General features: G+C 45.0%; 1 protein-coding gene across 1 annotated transcript in view; it reads left to right on the plus strand.

The window, feature by feature from the left end:
* Window positions 1-20,000, plus strand: part of tns1a (tensin 1a) — a 154,645-nt gene that overhangs the window by 30,526 nt on the left and 104,119 nt on the right. The gene's annotated exons all lie outside the window — the stretch shown is intronic.

Below are 20,000 nucleotides of genomic sequence, written 5' to 3' on the forward strand. Positions count from 1 at the left end.
CACACTCACACTCACACTCTCTCTCTCTCTCTCTCTCTCTCTCTCTCTCTCTCTCTCTCTCTCTCTTCTCTCTCTCTCCGTAGCTATCTTCACTCACATGTCTGCTTGTTTGTTCCAACCAGGCATTGTGTTCTTATCTCATGTTCAATCACAGTGGGGCTCACAGCAAAGTATGCTCAGACGAACTGCTTATTTTGTTTCATTAAAACAATGCAGAGAGCCCGATGTGTCATTGGCGGGTTTTCGATAAGATCGTATGTGGTTGGATATGGACATGGCTGCTCCGTCACAGACCCGTTCTCAGTAATTGGACAAAGGCATTGTAATTCCTCTCTGTCTGTGTGTGAGTTTAACTGGCGAGAGTGAGGGAGGGGGTGGAAGGGGTTAAATTTCAGCAGTACCAGCTCAGTGACTATGTTATCGTTTTGGGGTTATGTTTTTTTGGGGGGGGATGGGGGGGTGAATGTTGCTGTGTTGAGTTGGAGATGCTCTGTATGAGAAGCAGAAGAAGAGTGGAATGATTGGGGGGGGGGGGGGGGGGGGGGGGTTCCAGTTGAGACTGGGTTGCACATTACAAGGCTCAGTGCTTTTCCTCATGTGTCTGCAGCAGCAGCAACACCCCCCAAACACCCCCCCCCCCCCACACCACCACCACCACCATGCTGCAGAACCCTCTTTTTCTCTCCCATCCCCCCAATTCTCTCTCTCTCTCTCTCTCGGTCTCATGGTCTCAGTCAGCCGGCTGATCCGCTGTAACCCACTCTTTTCCATCCCCTGCCCTGGCTTTTTACTCCACACAGTCATCAGCCACTATGTCAGCTTCTTACACTACATCTCATTTATTCTCCTGTATAACCCCCCCCCTCGCCACACACACACACATGCTCGCACACCAACAGCAACAACTTCAACCATCACAACACACACACGCACACACACACACACACACACACATACACACACACGCACACATATCATCACCAACAACAACAATTTCACCCCCCCTCCCCTTTTCCCTCTTCATTCAACTTTTCACCTAAACCCCATGGCTTCTGAAACCCGTCTGGCCTCAGCGGCCTTGAATCAGATAACCGCCGGATGGTACAGCTCCTGTAACCCTCGCAAGTCCTCTGCTTTTCAGGTTAGTCAGGCTTTTACGCACCCTGCACTCCCTGGATGCGTGTCTGACTGTAGCTATGTGTGCCACTGGTAGTGCAGAACGGATGCAGACAGAGAGTGAGACAGTGAGGGAGAGAGAGAGAGAGAGAGAGAGAGAGAGAGAGAGCAGGACTTACAGACAGAGAGACAGCAGGTGGGAATGCGGAGAAACAGACAGAGATGAAGATGGGTAGCAATCACATGGCTTAGGACAGTAAGGTATAAACTAACACATATGACAGCAGTAAGGTGTAAACTAACACATGCCAGCGAGGAGGGAGGCACGTGGAGGAGGGCATGTGTGTGTGTCTGTATGTGTGTGTGTGTGTGTGTGTGTGTGTGTGTGTGTGTGTTTGTATGTGTGTGTGTGTGTGTGTGTGTGCGTGTGTATGTATGTGTGTGTGTGTGTGTGTGTATATGTGTGTGTGTGTGTGTGTGTGCATGTATATGTATGTGCATGTGTGTGTGTGTGTGTGTGTGTGTATGTATGTGTGTGTGTGTGTGTATGTATATGTATGTGCGTGTGTGTGTGGGGGGGGGCAGGCATACGTAGATGCAGGACTGAAGAACAGATGAACTGGAACGTGGATTTGAATGTTTCTGAACCGTGAGTCTCGTGTAAAGGTCACTGTGGAGGATAAAGCCTCACTAATTGCAGTCAGTGCTGGAAAACGCATGGTATTCCTTTTCCGTTTTTCAGTTTATTATTTCTTTTATTTTGTCATTTTGTTCTTCTTCTTTTTCTCCTCTCTAATTTTTGAGTTCCCAGTAACCCACAGTCTTGTACACACACACACACACACACACACACACACACGCACACACACACGCACACGCACACACACACACACAGACACACATGAGACTAACACAGGGCTCCTGCCTAAGGCCACTGAACCTCTGCATTATTTTCCACACTGCATGGGTGTGTATATCTGAACTCTTATTGGACTGGAACACCTTTTGCTTGGCTCCACCCATAACTACTCTTGATCAGTGATGGCAATTGCTGAGAGGGACCATGCCCCCCCACCCCCACCCCCACCCCCACCCTGCACACACACCCCAACTCCCACTCCCCCTTCTCCAGAGCACCACAGCCTGTTTGGAGACCCTTGGTCTCCCCCCTCTGGACTCCCGGCCACAGCATGGAACATTGGATCTGTGAATTCCAAATGTAGGACGCACCTGTGCACTGCTCGAATGTGGCTTGATCAGTTTATGCAGCTCTAATAAATCTTCAACCATAAATCCAAACTTCAGTTATTACAGACTCACAGCAGACACACAGATTGTTGAGACCATATGACGCAACGTTTTTCCGTTTTGCTTTCTCCGATCCCGGTTCTCTTTACATCCCTGCCGAAAGTGAAAAGGAGGAGTCCAGCGAAAGTGTGCCGGTTCTGTCCTGCTCGTCCTGACCCGGATGTTTCCGGACCCGTCTCTATGCCGTTATCACGGCGCATGTGCTCCTCGACATGAGAGCTGGCTCGAAAGCGGCGTGTCATGTAGTACGGTTTCGCGCCGTCGCTGAATCGTTTTTACACGAGGCACTTATCCTCATTCTGCTCAATGCCTTTCTAGGCACTCCTTAATTTTTGATGGTAAACTTTCTGCGCGGGTGCACAACCCTGTCTCCTCTCTGCGGAAACCTTCTCTTCTCTCGCCGTCTGCTGTACTGTTCCTGTTCCCTCAGCACAGTGGGATTTTTTTTTTTTTTTTTTCAAAGCAGCCGTCACCTTGAATGACACACCTGGCTTTTGTCACCTAATGCACACCTGAGGTCAAGTCAGTTCACACTGGATGACGTGGTTTGTTGTGCCTGGGATTCGAACCCCAAACCCCACTGGTCACTAAGGCTGCCTCCAGTAGCACTCCAGTGTCCTGATGCTTATGTGTGGACACTGGTTTGTTGTAGGGGGGAGGAGTAAAACTCAGTCAGCGTTCTTTCGGTTGGAAACCACGGCGTAGTGTTCGGTCTCTCTGGGGGAGGCGTGAACATAAGAATGTAAAATTTGTCATTTGAATCACCTTTAGTTTTGCTCCCGCGTGCACTGACTGTGAAACCTCGAAATCTTTATTTCTTTCATTGTTATGCTCTTCAGACATTCACCGAGGACAGACTGAGAGTCCCCCTCAGTTTTGATTCTGGGAAAAGAGAGATCAGCCTCAAGGTCATTTGACTGAGTTTGAAGGTCATTGTTAAAAAACAGCCTACGGGAGCCCCTTTGATCCTCATCCACAGTGCATGGTCCCATGGAGCAACATTCCACTCACATGTGATAGTTTCCGGTAAGAGTTTTGAACGTTAGAGGAGAAGGCTGCGCTAACCCGGGACTTGGCCACCCGAGCAGCTGTGATCTTTGTTCTCCTTCTCACTCAGTGGTTCTCCAGCTGTGGTCTGCAGTGGTTTCCAAATGGATCAGCAGGCCATTTCTGCTTGGTGAGAAAACAGCGCTGCACTAGGATATGAATTTGTAATTACTGAAATGACATATATATATATAGTCACAGCAAACTACAAATGAGTAATGAAAGAGAGCTGCACTCTGGGAGCTGATGGCTTAATGTCTGAGGTGTTTACCACCAGGTCGGGGTTTGTTTGCCTCCGGGATTTCGGAGTAGGATTGGGGCAGGCAGTACTGAAATGAGGTACACTGTCGTTGGTGATGTCACAAAGGTATCTATGGTTACACCACACACTTGTATTGTGTTATGTACAGTCCCTGTTACATTGTAACACAGCAATAGGAAATACATTCACGTCTGCTGTGACCCAAGCCTCACCTCTCCACTTTCGTGGTGTGTGAGCCTCACCCAGGAGCCAGACGGGGTTGGAGGCGGGGGGGGGGGGGGGGGGGGGGGGTGTCCTGACAGAGCTGTGATCCCCTTCATCCAAAGTCCAATACTGTCCCATCAGCCTGTCTCTTAATTAAAGCAGTGAGATCTTTCTTAGTCTCTCACAGGCGTTGCTGATCACACATGTTTCGTCGAACGCTAAGGGAAGAGGATGTGTGTGTGTGTTTGTACGGGAGACAGGAGACGAGATTTGCCGAGAGTGACCATTTTGTCTTTTAACCCCCCCCCCCCCCAGTTTCACCGCTAAGCATACACCTCTCCTTGGCAGCAATTACGGAAAAGGACCCGGTGGCCCATGTTCATTTCGCTAATGTTCCCGCTGCTCGTAAATTAGCCTGTCTGCTGACAGACAAGGACAGCGTTTTACTCTGTAGCCTGTTTTGATGAACGAGCGTCTCCTTTATCTGGTTGTGTCACCTCTGAACGTTTCGGAGAAAACCTAGATTACCCCCTTTATGGGCTCCATTTATGGGATGGTTTTCTAGCATTATATTTTTTGGTCACTTTCACTCAACGTGTCCTCGCGTAAGCGTGTTTGAAACACGACCGTAATGGAGGCGCGTGTTTTTTTTTTTTTTTTTTTTTTTCACACAACCTGCAGATCTGGCATGACGAATGGCTTGTTGGCTTTGATTACATTAATGTTGTAATGTGATGTTTACTGCATTAGTGAGGTTGTTTTTGACCCGGCGATGAAAACGCTTGGGACCTTTTTTTTCCAAAGTGCCTCTTCTCATAAATTCTTTAACAGTAACGTACACGCAAACAAAAATCTTTTTTATTTTTTTCTTCATTTGAGAATGCACATTTCAGTGTTTGAATTCTGACATACTGAATGTTTATGTCAGAAAATGATTTTGTAGCGCTTACTGTTACTCAGCCTCAGTGTCAAGACATTGCATTTACGTTTACATTTATTAGTTTGGCAGACGTTATCGTCCAAAGACGTTACTGTCCAAAGTTTATGTTGTAAATGACATCGTAAATTCAGTGTTTGGTAAATAGGATTCATCACACAGTGACTATTTGGAGCGTTTTGGCATTTGGCAATTTTTGAATGGTGTTATGGTGAAGCCAAAAATGTGTCACCAAACACTCTCCAAATGAACGGATTTGGCACCTAGAATGGGGTTCACTATGTAATCGAACAAATTTTCCTTATTGTTAACCACTTATCTATGACCTGTAAAAGTACTCACTCTAATTAGTCAGTTTTTTTTTTAAATGAAAAATTGTTCTTATGTGTTTCCAGCATTCATTTATTGATACTAAGGTGGTGTAAAATCGCTCATTTTTATTTTATAGTAGTTTTGTAATGGGAAAGTCTTACCACTCACATATTTGAAAAAAAAAAGAAGCTGTTTTTGTGTTTTTGCCAAAGATCCTTTCAGTAAGCATGGGAGAATGAATCTTGCCCTTCACAAGACACTTTTATAACCTGATAACCTTAGACCTCCATACACCCAGGAGACCTCCATACACCTGATAACCTTAGACCTCCATACACCCAGGAGACCTCCACACACCTGATAACCTTAGACCTCCATACACCCAGGAGACCTCCATACACCTGATAACCTTAGACCTCCATACACCCAGGAGACTTCCATACACCTGATAACCTTAGACCTCCACACACCTGATAACCTTAGACCTCCATACACCTGATAACCTTAGACCTCCATACACCTGATAACCTTAGACCTCCATACACCCAAGAGAAAGAGACGAGGAGTTTGTTTGGGTTATTTAGTCGATATAGAGGTTGTTTCTTTCTCTTTTTTTTTTCTGGAAAATGTTGGTGGATTTTAGATGTAGTAGCCTACTCTAATGGAATTGATGTAAATCCATTTGAGTTTAAGCGAAGAACAGTCATTTAAGCTGAAGCAATATTATTCATTAGTGATAAATCAATGAAAATTCTGGTGTGGTCGGTCGTGCGAACGCAAACCCAGTGAGATGATTCTGTCACTATGAAAGGAGAATGGACTTGTCTCTCTCAACTCTAATACAAAAAAACCCCCAAACAAACCCAAAGAACCTTAATGACTGAATGAGGGGCATATGTGTTATACATGCTGTCTCAGCAGGTCTGCGTTTGACCCTCTGAGTTTCTTTCAACCCTCACCTAAAAGTTGCTCTGACTGGTAGGAGTTTGATACTTAAACAGATTGTGTGTGTGTGTGTGTGTGTTAATAAACATGGTATACACTGACATATGCGTTTGCTGGACTGGGTAAACAGTACATAAGGAACTGTATGGACACCAGGTGTGCATGTGTGTTTTAGTGCCAAGATGTTATGCAAATATGGAGTTTGTGTTTGTACTAGCTGAGAGATTACAGTCATGAGTTTCTATAGGTGACTGTTGTCCTTGTTCTGTTCATTATAACCTCACATGGTTAGCAGGCATTGTTCAAATCGTTTGTGTTGAAATGGGCATATATTTGTTAACTTATGGGCTTATATTTGTGATGTTAATCAAACTGAATTCAAATGAGTTTCGTAATGAAGTAATTATGAATTTTGATTGTGGTAATAATGCAACTGTGCATGCGTGCAACCCCCATCAGCACTTTGGGATCTCTGAGTAGCTTGTCCTCTCCAGCACTCACATGAAGACATGTGTGTTCCCAATGCCTCTCAGCCATGATGGAGATAATGCTGAGACATTTAAACTCAGAACTGCAGCACTGAGGTGTACTGTTATTTCTGCTGCACCATCCAGGCAGCTGTGTCGTTTTCACATGACATCTCTCATCAGAGAAACTGCTTTGGCCCATAGGACGGCCACCGACTGGCTAGAGAGGCTGATTTTTAATTTTCCTGAAGTGCACACAGCGGGGTCCTGTGTGTCTGAGGAACCTAGAAATCAGGCTAGCTGCTGGCCTCACTCTTTACTACTGCCTGTCCAACTTAAAACAGTGTGTGTGTGTGTGTGTGTGTGTGTCTGTGTTCTGTGTTAGAGAGTGAGATAGGAAAGCTGTTTAAGCTGTCTGTGTGCTGTGTTAGAGAGTGAGACAGGAAAGCTGTTTAAGCTGTCTGTGTGAGGCAGATGTTTGTGAGACAGATGTGTGTCAGACGAGGAGTGGTAACTTATGAGAGTCTGTGTGTGTGTGTGTGTGTGTGTCTGTGTGTGTGAGTGTGTGTGTGAGTGTGTGTGAGTGTATGTGTGTGTGTCTAAGCAAAAGCCATTACGAGGGTCAGCAGAAACATCTGAAAACTGACATGGGCAGCAGAATACTTGGACTTGCAATGTGTGTGTGTGTGTGTGTGTGTGTGTGTGTCTGTGTGTGTGTCTGTGTGCGCAGGTGCATGAATGTATGTGTGTGAGTGTGTGTGTGTGTGTGAGTGTGTGGGTGTGTGTGTGTCTGTGGGCACATGAATGTATGTGTGTGTGTGTGGGTGTGTGTGCGTGTGTGTATGTTTAAAGAATTCATTGGAAGCAGGTGAAATGGGATCGTTTTTATGTGTGGTTTGCCTTGATTTTGTGGTATGTGGCTGATTAAAATACATTTCATACCATAAGCTAAAAGGCTTTGAAAAGCTTTTACGGTTTTATACAGACCAAACAGTCTTTGATGGGATAGGAGCCCACTGGGGTGTCTGGATTCAGGGGCCCTGGGCTAACACTGCCCTCAGACGTGGGCTTTCTAGCTCTTCTGCTCACTGGCCTTTAATATGAGAAGGTTTTTAATATGGAAAAATTGAGTGCGTAAGAAAACCTGTGTGTGTGTGTGCGCGTGTGCACACTTGTGTGTGTGTGTGTGTCTACAACTTACAGGCGTGTCATTGTTTTTCTCTTTGGTTTTCCGTGAAAAATGATGAAGTCAGAGGGGATTGGTTCATTGGGGTGGGAAAGAACAGTGTCTAGGAACATAAGAGCATTTTAAGTCTAGTTTTCCAATTACGTTTCTCCCTGCTGAATTAACAGCTAAACTCTGGGATTATTGAAGGGACACGTAGTTCTTTTCCTGTATTCAGAATGAGCTCTATGTCTTATTCATGCTCTTCAAACGTACGTTTATGCCGGTTCTATGAAATGTGCGTGGTACAAAAGCAGTAATAGTTTCAGTTGCAATGAGACGGATGTTCGGTTTTAGAGAAAGCTGTGTGACACTCCTGCACGGGTCACGCATGAGCAGTGTTTTAAACACACATGCAGGTTTTAAAGGTCAGAAAGTCCAGTTTCTAGAGTACAGTGTCATGTCCCCTATTCGCCTTCTTAAATTTTACAACAACTACCCGCGGAAGCGCACACCAGACCTTCCTCTCTGATGGTACAAATACACCCGCTCGCTCGATCGTCGGTTGGTGTTTTGAGACAGAATGCATTAAGGACTACTGTTATGTTGTTTAGAATGTTGTGACATCATCAGACTGCTGTCAGAACATTGGTCGAAACATTTGCCTTCTAGAATGTTCCTTGAGGACGACTGCTTCATCTCTGCTCGGTGCGTTCACGTGTTATGGCTGTTAAAAGCTCCCCTTACTGGTCAGTCACAACAGTGTTTCTCATTTCCATCTCTGTGAACATGCTGGTGGCTGCATTCAGTCACACTGCCATAGTGTTGGATCAAAGTGTGACAGTCCTGTATAGTAACCGATACACCAACTCTCTTTGTCTCATCCTCTTAATTTGTAGTGGTGGATACTGCGCAAAATAGCCCATAAGCCTCAGTAAAGGTGTGTGCAGATCTTGAATCAGCTTCTTCCTTGTAAAACCCTCGCAAACAAACCACTGACCGATCTCAGGTCAGGAGCTCGGGGTGTGATGTGGCACAGAACAGCAGCCTTGGGAAAACACAAACATCTGAGGAATCAGCATTGGGCGAAGTGTTTGTGTGTGTGTGTGTGTGTGTGTGTGTTTGTGTACAATGGAGTGTTTCACATGCCTGGACACACACACACACACACACACACACACACACATCAGTCTGCAGTCCATCAGAGCTGTAAAGTGGTATCATTGTTTTCCATGGCCCACGGCGCTGTTGCAAACCTGGCGTCAGCAGCTTCAGGCCTCTGCTGTCACACTGCTGCGTGTGTAAAACCAGTGTTGTGTAAAGTACCAATTACCCATACGCAAGTAAAAGTGAAGATGCCTCCAACAGAGGTTGAAGTGACCCCTGAGAAAACCACTGGAGCAGAAGTATCAGTTATCACATGCGCTTAAGTAACAAAAAGTACAAGTAAACCACATTAATAATGAAAAAGCAGTAAGATTGTTCCTTGTTGTTTTAATTGTTCTGTATATATGGTCAAAAAAGAGTCTTTCCTAAAAACTGTGAAAAAATAAACAACAAACCCAGTCAGCCAATCTGCTTTGGGCCTGTCACGGGATGAATGCTCAGCGTCACTTTGCTTGTGAATACTGCGGTGGCTCCGCCCATTTCATATTGCAGCGAATAACAAAGGTGTATTTCTACTTTGTTACCATGCTCCACTATTTAAAACACAGCTCTCTCTCTCTCTCTCTCTCTCTCTCTCTCTCTCTCTCTCTGTGTAGGTGTGTGTGTGTGTGAGAGAGAGAGAGAGAGAGAGAGAGAGAGAGAGAGAAATTGTGATATGAAGGAAATAAGCATGTTAAAGATTAGCTGACTGGTGTGTTTTTTTATGGCTTATACAGTCATTAGCATTGTGTGGGCAGGCACTTCCAGCCAATTCTCCTAGAGCTACACATCTGATGCGTATTGTTTGTGATTTTGTTCACAATTATGATGACCTTGAAACTCCAGCGTTTGCATTGTCAAGGTCACACACTAATCAAATCTTCCACAGAACTTTCAACTGAGCTCTAAAGTTCCGTGGTCCAGCACTAAGATCTGTCAAATGAAACATGGAAAACCACGTGAGAGCTGTATTCCAGGCTGTTCACAGGAGGAACGGGTGCTGTTACTGTGAGCGTCCAAACGGAGACGCACCACCATCAGCGCCTCCGGAGATCTCACGAAAATATCAGTGTCTGACCTGAGTTAGTTTTTGTCCCGCCCTCCGCCTGCAGGGGAGACACGACTTTGATTGTTCTGCAAACGATGTCATATGATATTAAAACTGCTCTCAGAGTCATTGGAACCAAACACACACACACTCGCACACACACATGTTTAATTGGCGGCTTCTCTGATGCTGGTCCTCCAGTGGAAGCAGTAGTTGTGGGTTTTATTTATAGACTCAGTGAAGGTCATGTGACTGCTGAAACTGAGTGTATGGCCTTTTTATCTCCGATGATAAAATATTGAGAAATTCTTAACATTCAATCATTTAATTATTAATTGTGTTGATATATTTGTGAGCATTGTTTGTGATGGCTTTTGTAGAAAATTAATGTGGCATCTCGGTGGTTATGCGATTCTCAATGACAGTAAAAAAAAAACCAAACACATACAAAATCCCAAATTTAAAGAACAGGTGTGGTGAGAGCCTCTGGGTATCAGGTGTGAAGTTTATTCAGATGACTACCAGGGCTTGTTAAATCCAACAAACCAAAACAAACCAAAACAAAACAAACCAAAACAAAACAAAACAAAACAAAACAAAACAAAACAAAACAAAACAAAACAAAACAACTGTTGTTCAGTTGTGCATTTTTCCAGACTCGGAAAGTTTAGAGAAAATCGAGCATTTTTGATACTCGGTTTTCCTGTGACAGCCTGCATCTTAGGGCTCAGTCGGACAGCAAGTGTTTTCCTTTTCTGTTCCCTCTGCAGTTTTGAGTTATGTAAATAAGCAAACACTCCTGCCAGGTATGCGCTGATACCTAACACAAAATAATTTGTCATGTTTTACAGTTGTGCACTGTGTATGTGTCATGTTACACAGTCTGTAACTACCTGGAGACTGAACTCTAATTGCTCCTGGAATATTCTTTACATGGACTGCCCGTGAATCGGGGACTGTTTTAGTCAGTAATTGAGTTACCATGACGACCACCCTTTGAAAGGATCACTTTAGTTATTAATTAAAACATCGCTGCAGAAGCAGCAGCACCTTGAGTATGAAATTGGCCACTTGAGAGAACGGGGAGGTGTGTAATTGCTGGAATCATATCTCCAAACAATGTTAGTCTGTCAGCAAGAAAAGAGAGAGAAGATCTATACTGAAGTATTGACTGAATGACTTGTGCTGCTATACTTCTCCCACAGGGACTATAACAAGGCAATGATTGTAGTCAGGTGAGAGTGAGGGAGAGAGAGAGAGAGAGAGAAAGAGAGAGAGAGAGAAAGAGAGACAGACAAAGTGAGAGAGGGAGAGACAGAGAGAGGGAGAGAGAGAGAAAGAGAGACAGAAACAGAGAGAGTGAGAGAGACAGAGAGGGAGAGTACATTAATACCAGTATACGCACTACAGATGCTACTGAAGCTTTTCTAAACGAGAATTTAAATAAACTTTTAAATAAACATTTAAATAAACATTCATGTCATATCTCAGCGTACTGTATTATAGGAAGAGTCGGTCAGTGGTTTAAAAGACTGTCATGGCTGCTGTTCAGTGACTGATCAGTCATGTGTGCAGTAAACCCACTGATCTGGGTACAGTGCAGTCTATTCATATGTTACCATCATTCACTAGAACTGGAAAATGGAGTTGCTCATTTCAGGACCTGAGTAAATAAAGAGTTTAAATATTAAAGAACGACCATCTGACAAATGATAAAAAAACAAAAATAAAACAAAATCAAATGGACACAAATGTTGTACATTCTCTGTTCGTTATAAATGTTGTAAATGTTGTATATTCTCTGTTTGACTGTCTCCCTGAGGTCTAAATCAGTAAAATGAAAAGAAAAAAAAAGTTTATGGTTTACGTTGTTCTGCCAACATGTCTGTATTAAGATGGTTCTGAGTTGGTTTGTTCCATGCATAGAAAGAAGACAATAAAGCAAGAAACACTAGTCTCCACATGATCAAATAGACAAACAGAGCAGCAGGGAATTGTGAGACAGAGAGAGAGAAAGAGAGAGAGAGGGGAAGGAGAAGAAGAAAAGGAAGATTTGATGAAAAATTTAAGTAACCTTAGCTGAGACATGAGTGAGCAGGCATGTGGGGGGGTGGATGGATGGAGCGAGGGAGGAGGTGAGGCCCAGGAGAGAGGGAGGAGAGGGGGGAGAGGGGCACTGATGAGAGAATAAATACAGGAGTGCATGTTGGGGGAGGAGGTGGGTGTGGGGTGTGTGAGGAAAGGAGGGGCTATATGAATTTAAAAAAAAAAAAAGAGTAGGGAGAAAAGAAAGGGTGGGGGTAAGTTTGGGATTTTCGGGGAGAGTAAATAGAAGCCAGACACGACACCCTCTCTTTCCCTCCCTCACTCTCTCTCTCTCTCTCTCTCTCTCTCTCTCTCTCTCTTTCCCTCTCTCTCTCTCTTTCCCTCCCTCTCTCTCTCTCACTCTCTCTTTCCCTCTGTCACTCTCTCTGTCCCCCCCTCACTCTCTGTCTCTCCCTCTCTCTTTCCCTCCCTCTCACTCTCTCTCTCTGTCCCCCTCTCTCTCTCTCTTTCCCTCCCTCTCTCTCTCTCCCCCTCTCTCTCTCACTCTCTCTTTCCCTCTCTCTCTCTCTCTTTCCCTCCCTCTCGCTCTCTCTGCCCCCCCCCTCTCTCTCTCTGTCTCTCCCTCTCTCTCTCTCTCTCTCTCTCTCTCTCTCTCTCTCGCTCTCTCTCTCTTTCTCTGTCGTCTGTAGAGTCAAGTACAGCTGACCTGAAAAGCTTTTCTCCTTCTCCGAGCAGAGTGAGTGAGTGAGTGAGAGAGGCTGGAAAAAGAGGGACAGAAAGGGAAGGTGGAGAAAGCCTCTCTCTCTCTCTCTCTTGCTTGCTCCTTGATCAGTCCCTGTTCTTGTCTTGTCATGGATTTGTGCTACCGTTGGGGAATATTTGGAATTTTTGGGAATTCTGTGTCAGGTCCAGAGGAATTCTGATCCCCTCAGGATGCCATCCGTGTCTCTGGGACTGCCCACTGCTCTGGCGGGTCGAGCCAGAACCTGGGTCTGCTTGTCCTGCATGTTCTGGGTGAGCTGTTCACTGCGACTTCTGGGTCTTGGCTTCAGCTGAAACTAGGCTGACCAAACCACCTCTAACACGTGAAAATGAGAGTGTGTGTGTGTGTGTGCGTGTGAGTGTGTGTGAGAACTGTGATGTTGCTTGTTATAGACCTGCATAGATCTAAAGAGACAGATGTTTGTGACCTTGTGCAGTGCTGTCCTTTGGCCCGTCTAATGAGAGGTTCTGTTGTACATTGATTAATATTTCTCTCATTTATTTTAAATATTTTTATTTTTATTTCCAATTTTTTTTTTTTTTTTTGCGCTTTTTCAGCATAGGGAGAGAGAGGCTTTCTCTCCTCTGCCGGGCTGGTCCGTGCCAGTGAGGCTCAGGAGCTATTTCTGTTCTCCTGTTCTCGTGTATAATTTAATCTGCTGCTTCCGTGTTTGCATGATGCTGAGTGCTTTCTCTCCCAGCTTGGCCATCAGCTGCACCTCTCTGCTGCTCCTGGGTCGGTAGGCAAAGGAGAGGGAGCACGGTTCTCTCTCCCTGTCCCCTTCTACACTTCAACCAGGCCCTTTTTACCCATCCGTGCTCCAGCCGGGACTACGGGGAAAAATAAACCCTCCTTTTCTCGTCCGGTGTGCACCTGAACCGCTCAGGGTCTGACTGAAGCTATCGTGCGCGTCTTCGCTAGCTGATTGTGTTGTTGAGGATCTATGGTAGCAGGAACATATTGGGATTGATTTGCCTTGTATCTTGGAAGTTCTGGAACACTGGATTAGAACTTTGGTCCCACAGCATTCTTCTGCAATAAATTCCGGTTCTCCAGGAACATTCCAAGTTCTGAAGTTGTCAGCTGGTGTGTGGATTTGAACCCTTTTCTTGTGCCTGAACCAAGCAAGAGGCTGATGATTAGATGATCATGCGAGGAGTGTTGGGTTAGAACTGAAACAAGCACATTACAGTGGACTGACAGATGTGCAGCCCACAGTTTACACTGAAAACAAAGCTCAGACAGATTGTTCAGAGAGAAGATACATACACACTCATAGGTTTAGCAACCTGCTCAGCTACAGATGTCACCCGGGGAATGGAAACATGTATGAAACACTCTCTGAGAAAAGAAGAGGTTAATCTGAATGGGGTGCAAAAAGCGTGCTTTGAACAGTGTTGGAAAACTTCACACAACTATATCGCAACTTCGTCCCAGAAGTGCATCTATTTGTGAAAACACACCATGACAAACACCATTAAAGAAACCTGAAATATATGATCTTTCAGCTTACGTTATCCTTTCTGATATATGCTTCAGTGTGCACCAAACAAACAATATAACATACTCCAAAATGATTGGAGCTATTGAACTTCTCTTTTTCATCATCCCCCATGGAACTGTGGATAGCTTCTGGATAGATGTCACCGCGTTGGTAAGAAAATGTTATAACAGAAGAGAGAACTAGACAACTGGACCTCTCTAAGACTGACCTCTTGGTCATCCCAGCCATTCAATCGATCCACCACAATATCAACATAAAAATCACGACTTCATCCCTAACCCCAACCAAAGTAGTGTGAAACCTGGGTGTCATGATTGATGACCGGCTATCCTTCTCTGACCATGCTGCATCGGTCCCCCGGTCTTGCTGCTTCGCACTTTACAACATGAGGAAAATCAGGCCTTACTTGACTCAGTATGGCACCCAACTCTTGGTACAGGCCATGGTTATCTCTTGGCTTGACTGCTGCAATGCCCTTCCAGCGGGTCTCTCAGCAGGCACAGTGAAACCCTTACAGATGGTTCAGAACGCAGCGACGCGTCTGGTTTTCGATCAGTCTAAAAGGGCACATGTCACATCGCTACGCACTGACCTCCACTGGCTTCCCATGGCCGCCCAAATCAAATTCAAGCTACCAATGCTCGCTTACAGAGTGACTTCTGGGTCTGCACCCATCTACCTCAACTGGCTAATAAACGCTTATGCTCCTTCTCGCCCACTGCGTTCCTCCAAGGAACATGGCATGGAACATGTCCAGACTGTTTTCGTTTATGGTTCCCCGATAGCGGAACGAGCTACCATCTGCCATCAGAGCTGGGGCGTCCTCTCTATCTTCAAGAATCTCTTGAGGACTCACCTCTTCCGAGAGCTCCTCCTCTCCTATCACCTAACATGCCTTACTCGCACCTACTGCGTTCTTCTTTACCTAATCTCCCGCTCTTTGCCTTGAAAGAAAACTCACATGTAGTGCTTGCGCGTTGCCCCCATTGGTCAGATGTAATACTTAGTGCTTACTCATAGGCCTCTATATATATAGGAGGTTGAATTGTCTCCCCACTTGTAAGTCGCTTTGGATAAAAGTGTCGGCTAAATAACTACAATGTAATACAATGTAATGAGATGAGACGGCATGTTTAGACAACTGAGGTCACTCTGTGTGTGTGTGTGTGTGTGATGACATAAGTTCATGAAAGACAGAAGAAAAATTGAGAGGCAGGAAATGACATCGCCACTTCTTAAAGGAACCTGAGAGTTCTCCACACAGTGAATTGAACACTGAATCTCCCTGCATTGGTCTCAGTGAGAATTAGCCTGTGCTAGCATGCGCTAATGTTGGTATGGTGAACTGTAGCATAAGCTTTGGGTTGGAAGGACAGGCTGACCAATTGGAAAAGAAGTTTGTTTATGTCATAAGTCATAAGCCATTATGTCAGAGGTTTGATTTTGTCACTGGTCACTTGATCATATAAATGAAATATAGCGGAGGCCTAGCATGTGCTTGGATCGTTCATGTATGTTTTCCAAACACATCACAGGAGCCTGTACTGCAGGACTGGTCCTCAGAGTGATGAGACAGGAAAATGACCCGTACAGTTGACTGTCTCACGGAATGATGACGCATGATTTCGAGAGGAATATTTCAGTCTTTGTTGTTCTGTTTTGTTTTTGTATTTTAACATTTCAGGTCATAGCCCTGCATTTAAACCCCGGCTGTCGCTGGTGGTTGCTGATAGGTCTTGACTCAAACTAATTATCCCAGTCTGACAGATAACATCATGAACTAATATGCTTTGTCAAAAAAAAAGAAAAAGAAAATCCCTCAAAAATGAAGTGCTCAACATTTTCATTTGTGATTGAGCTAAACTCTTGAACTAACGCATCAATATATTTATAAGTTACATTCCTTATTCCTCTCAGTTCAGTGGGTATGGAGTATATGACTGATTAGACCAGTACTCTGACTGGTCTGTGACTGAATAGCTGTGGCCCTGTTCTTTCACATGAACCCTGGCTCAGTGTCATAGAAACATCTCTGCAGTTCCAATCAGCCCATGTCCAGGGAACACTGTAAATGCAGGTGTGCGTTTCTGAATCCATAGACATTTCCGTAAGCCGGCTACATGGGTACAAGATAGCCCAGTTTTATTTTTCCCTGGGGTCATTACGGTGTTTCTAGTGATACTACTTTGTCCTCAAAATCATGTTTTCTGACCGATCGGAAATCGTGGTAAAGGGATCTCGAAGCATGCCCCTGTCGTCCACAGTCTCTGTATGAGGCTAGAGGCCTCGCTGGCATACAGATACGAAGAGAAAGCAGAGGAGGAAGTGAGTGTGTCGTGTTTATTGGAACAAGCCCAGATCAAAATAAAGCACTCTGTGAAAAGCAATGGGGAAGATGTAGGCTACCAGCTGTTCACCGGCTTCACTTATTGTTGTTGTGTGGCAGTTGAACAAAAATTAAATATAGACCCTTGCTTGCAGAAATCTTGACTGTTTGTGTGTGTGTGTCACAAGTGTCTATGATGAAGCCGTTATATATATATTGTTTCATGTAGAGAAATTACATAAACAAATAAATCAATCAAAAATATCATTTTGATTTTTAAGATTCCCTTGTTCCATGTCAGTGTTCAAACCTGTGAGAAACAAGCTGCTGTCCTCTCAGTTCTGTCATCTGTTGGTCGCCTGCTCACTCATACTACTGCTGAAACTGAAAAAGACCTTAGAGAGGGCGTCATTGCCTTTAAAATGAAAACCCAGCTGGTATCTCAAAGCGGCAGGTCTCTCAGCGCTTCCTGGAGCTGCTCCTGCCCAAACAAAAGTAGAGTTTTCATTGGTGGGATGCGTTAAGATGACAGATGTGCCGTGTGTTTCGTTGATCTTAAGATATCGCTAGTCTGGAGAGGATGGGGTAAGTTTTGTGGTGAATTCTTGGCCTGCCGCTTGGTGAGAAAACGAGAGCCTGCTTTCCTCTTCTTCTTCTTCTTCTTCTTCTTCTTCCTCTTCTTCTTCCACTTCTTCTTCCTCCTCTTCTTCCTCTTCTTCTCTCTGTCGCTCTCTCTCTTTCTTTATCTTTCTTTGTGTATGTCTCCTTCGTTCCCCCATTTATCTCTGTCCCTCACTCTCTCCTTTCTGTCTCAAAGGTACGCATGAGTAATTATGAGAAGGGTGTAACTGCTCTTATGATGATGATAATGATGATGACGACGATGATGATGATGATGAAGATGATGAGGATGTTGACTCAAAATATGAATAAGACATCAATGTCATTCTCTCGATCAGTTTTTGACAATGTGATCGTCTATGATCTGTCCCACAGTACCATCTGCCATCAGCTTACAGAAATCACCCCGTCTCTTTCGATAAAGCCTTGTTTAGAGAATGCCTCTTTCAGCTCCACTCGCTGCTGCAAAACTGACAGTCCCGGGTTGTCCTTGGAGACGCAGCGTCCCGCTTAAGTGCTTTGGCACGCCGACAGGGAGCAGGAAGTGACAGTCGTGAAAGGCACCCCTGGGGGAAATTCAGGCAGAGCTTTCTCTCTCTCTCTCTTTCTCTCTCTCTCTTTTGCTTTCTTGGAAAAACATGCAACTTCACCCAGGTAGATTCCATGATTCCATAGCGTGAGCGAAGCCTCTTCCTTTGTCTCCATCCAAACCCCCAGCGTGGTCTGAGAGCAACCCAGCACCCTGCGCACTGTGGTGGGCACAGTCCTGTTCTATCGCCCTCTCACCAAACTCTTTGCCTTCAGGGCGAAGCTTTCTGTGATGGACCTGTTCCCCCTGTTCCTCACTGTTCTCTCCTCTGTTTCCTGTCTCCCTTCACCCATCACATTTCAACCTGTTGTTTTTTTTGTACTTTTACACTCATAGAGACACATGCAACTTCTGATGATCTAAATTTAGCATCACAAACACCGTCCCCGATTTACAATAATTAACGTCTAGTTAACGAATCGCTTAATTCTCCGGTGAAGTCAGAAGCTAATTGTTTTATTGGTGTAAACGGGGCGTCCGTGAAGACAGTGTCAGACGTCCTTCAGTTGTTTTTTCATCCGTATGCGTCTGTCGTCCAGCCGTGTGACCCCATGCACGTCATGTAGTCCGGCCTAATCCAGCATTGATTTGTCCTGAATCTTATCACCACTGTTAATTATTGGGCTCACCGTTGCTGACAGCAGAAGATGCTGCTTTGTGATAACAGAACACAGGGCAGTGTGCCCAGCGTTTGGATCCAGGTCACCTGCAGTTTCCCCAGAGCTGATCTCAAAAGCCCCCGAACACAAGCCTCCGAGACGTCTCTTGTCGTTTTTGGTTCTGGGATAATAGCACTGTAATTATTATACTGCTATTACACTAACTGCACTACCTAACTTTGATTCTGGTGTGTGTGTGTGTGTGTGTGTGTGTGTGTATGTGTGTGTGTGTGTGTATGTGTGTGTGTGTGTGCGTGTGTGCGTGTGTGTGTATGTGTGTGTGTGTGTGTGTGTGTGTGTGTGTGTGTGTGTATGTGTGTGTGTGTGTGTATGTGTGTGTGCGTGTGTGCGTGTGTGCGTGTGTGTGTATGTGTGTGTGTGTGTGTGTGTGTGTGTGTGTATGTGTGTGTGTGTGTGTGCAGACTGGCAGACACAAAAGAAACCATTGTTCCTGACTGGATTCTAATTTGCTGTAAATTGAAAACAGGTGCTGCTGTTGCCTTTAACTCTGTGATGGGTTTCTCCTGTATGGAGCTGTATGAAGCTCTCTGTGTTTCACTGACAGACTGAGTTTAAGTCTACAGTCTGCTCACTCTGAGGACTGCTCTAAAAATGACTGTTACACCGTCCTCATCACTGAAACCTAAAGACTTTTATTTTGGAATTCACTCTCTATCCAGTGACCGAAATCCATCCAGAGATTGTAAACTAGAAATACTGGAGATGCCATGGCTTAAAAGCATGAATGGGACTGTGGTGTGAACCTTATGCGCTGTCTTGTGTTATCTGAGGCCACTGAACTCATGTTACTGCAGTCTCCATTAGTGTTATATACCATCGCAAAATGAAAGGATGGATTGATGAATGGATGGATAGAGACATGGATGGATGGATGGATGGATGGATGGATGGATGGATGGATGAAGAGAGGGTTGGAGGAATAGTGACAGCAACAAATTTCTTTTCCTCCTCTCAGTCCAACCGCCCCACGCCCGCCTACAAATTCTGTGTGTGTGTGTGCGTGCATGTGTGTGTGCATGCGTGTGTGTGTGTGTTTGTGTGTGTGTGTGCACGAGCGCACGTGTGTGTGTGTGTGTGCGTGTGTGTGTGTGCATGTGTGTGTGTATGTGTGTGTGTGTGTGTGTGCGTGTGTGTGTATGTGTGTGTGTGTGTGTGTGTGTGTGTGTGTGTGCACGAGCGCACGTGTGTGTGTGTGTGTGTGTGTGTGTGTGTGTGTGGTAACAGCCGTTGTAGTCAGTTGCAGGCTCTGTTCCTGAGTACATCAGTGTAAAATGGACTGGAGACTGTGGCTGCTTAAGGCTCCTCACTCTCTAGCTGAGCTGATTATTAGCCTACGCTGCCACTCAGCTAAAGACTTGACACTGAGATTACTGAAAAAAGAGAATATTCAAAAAACACATCCATCGGCCAGTCTGGACCTGAGAGAAGAGAGAGAGACAGGTGTTTCATGTGGATGTAAATGTATGAAACTGAATCTTTAGAATACTATCAGGGTAGACTGACTGTGCTATGTC

The sequence above is a fragment of the Chanos chanos genome, chromosome 8, assembly GCF_902362185.1.
Source record: "Chanos chanos chromosome 8, fChaCha1.1, whole genome shotgun sequence".
Lineage (NCBI taxonomy): Eukaryota > Metazoa > Chordata > Actinopteri > Gonorynchiformes > Chanidae > Chanos > Chanos chanos.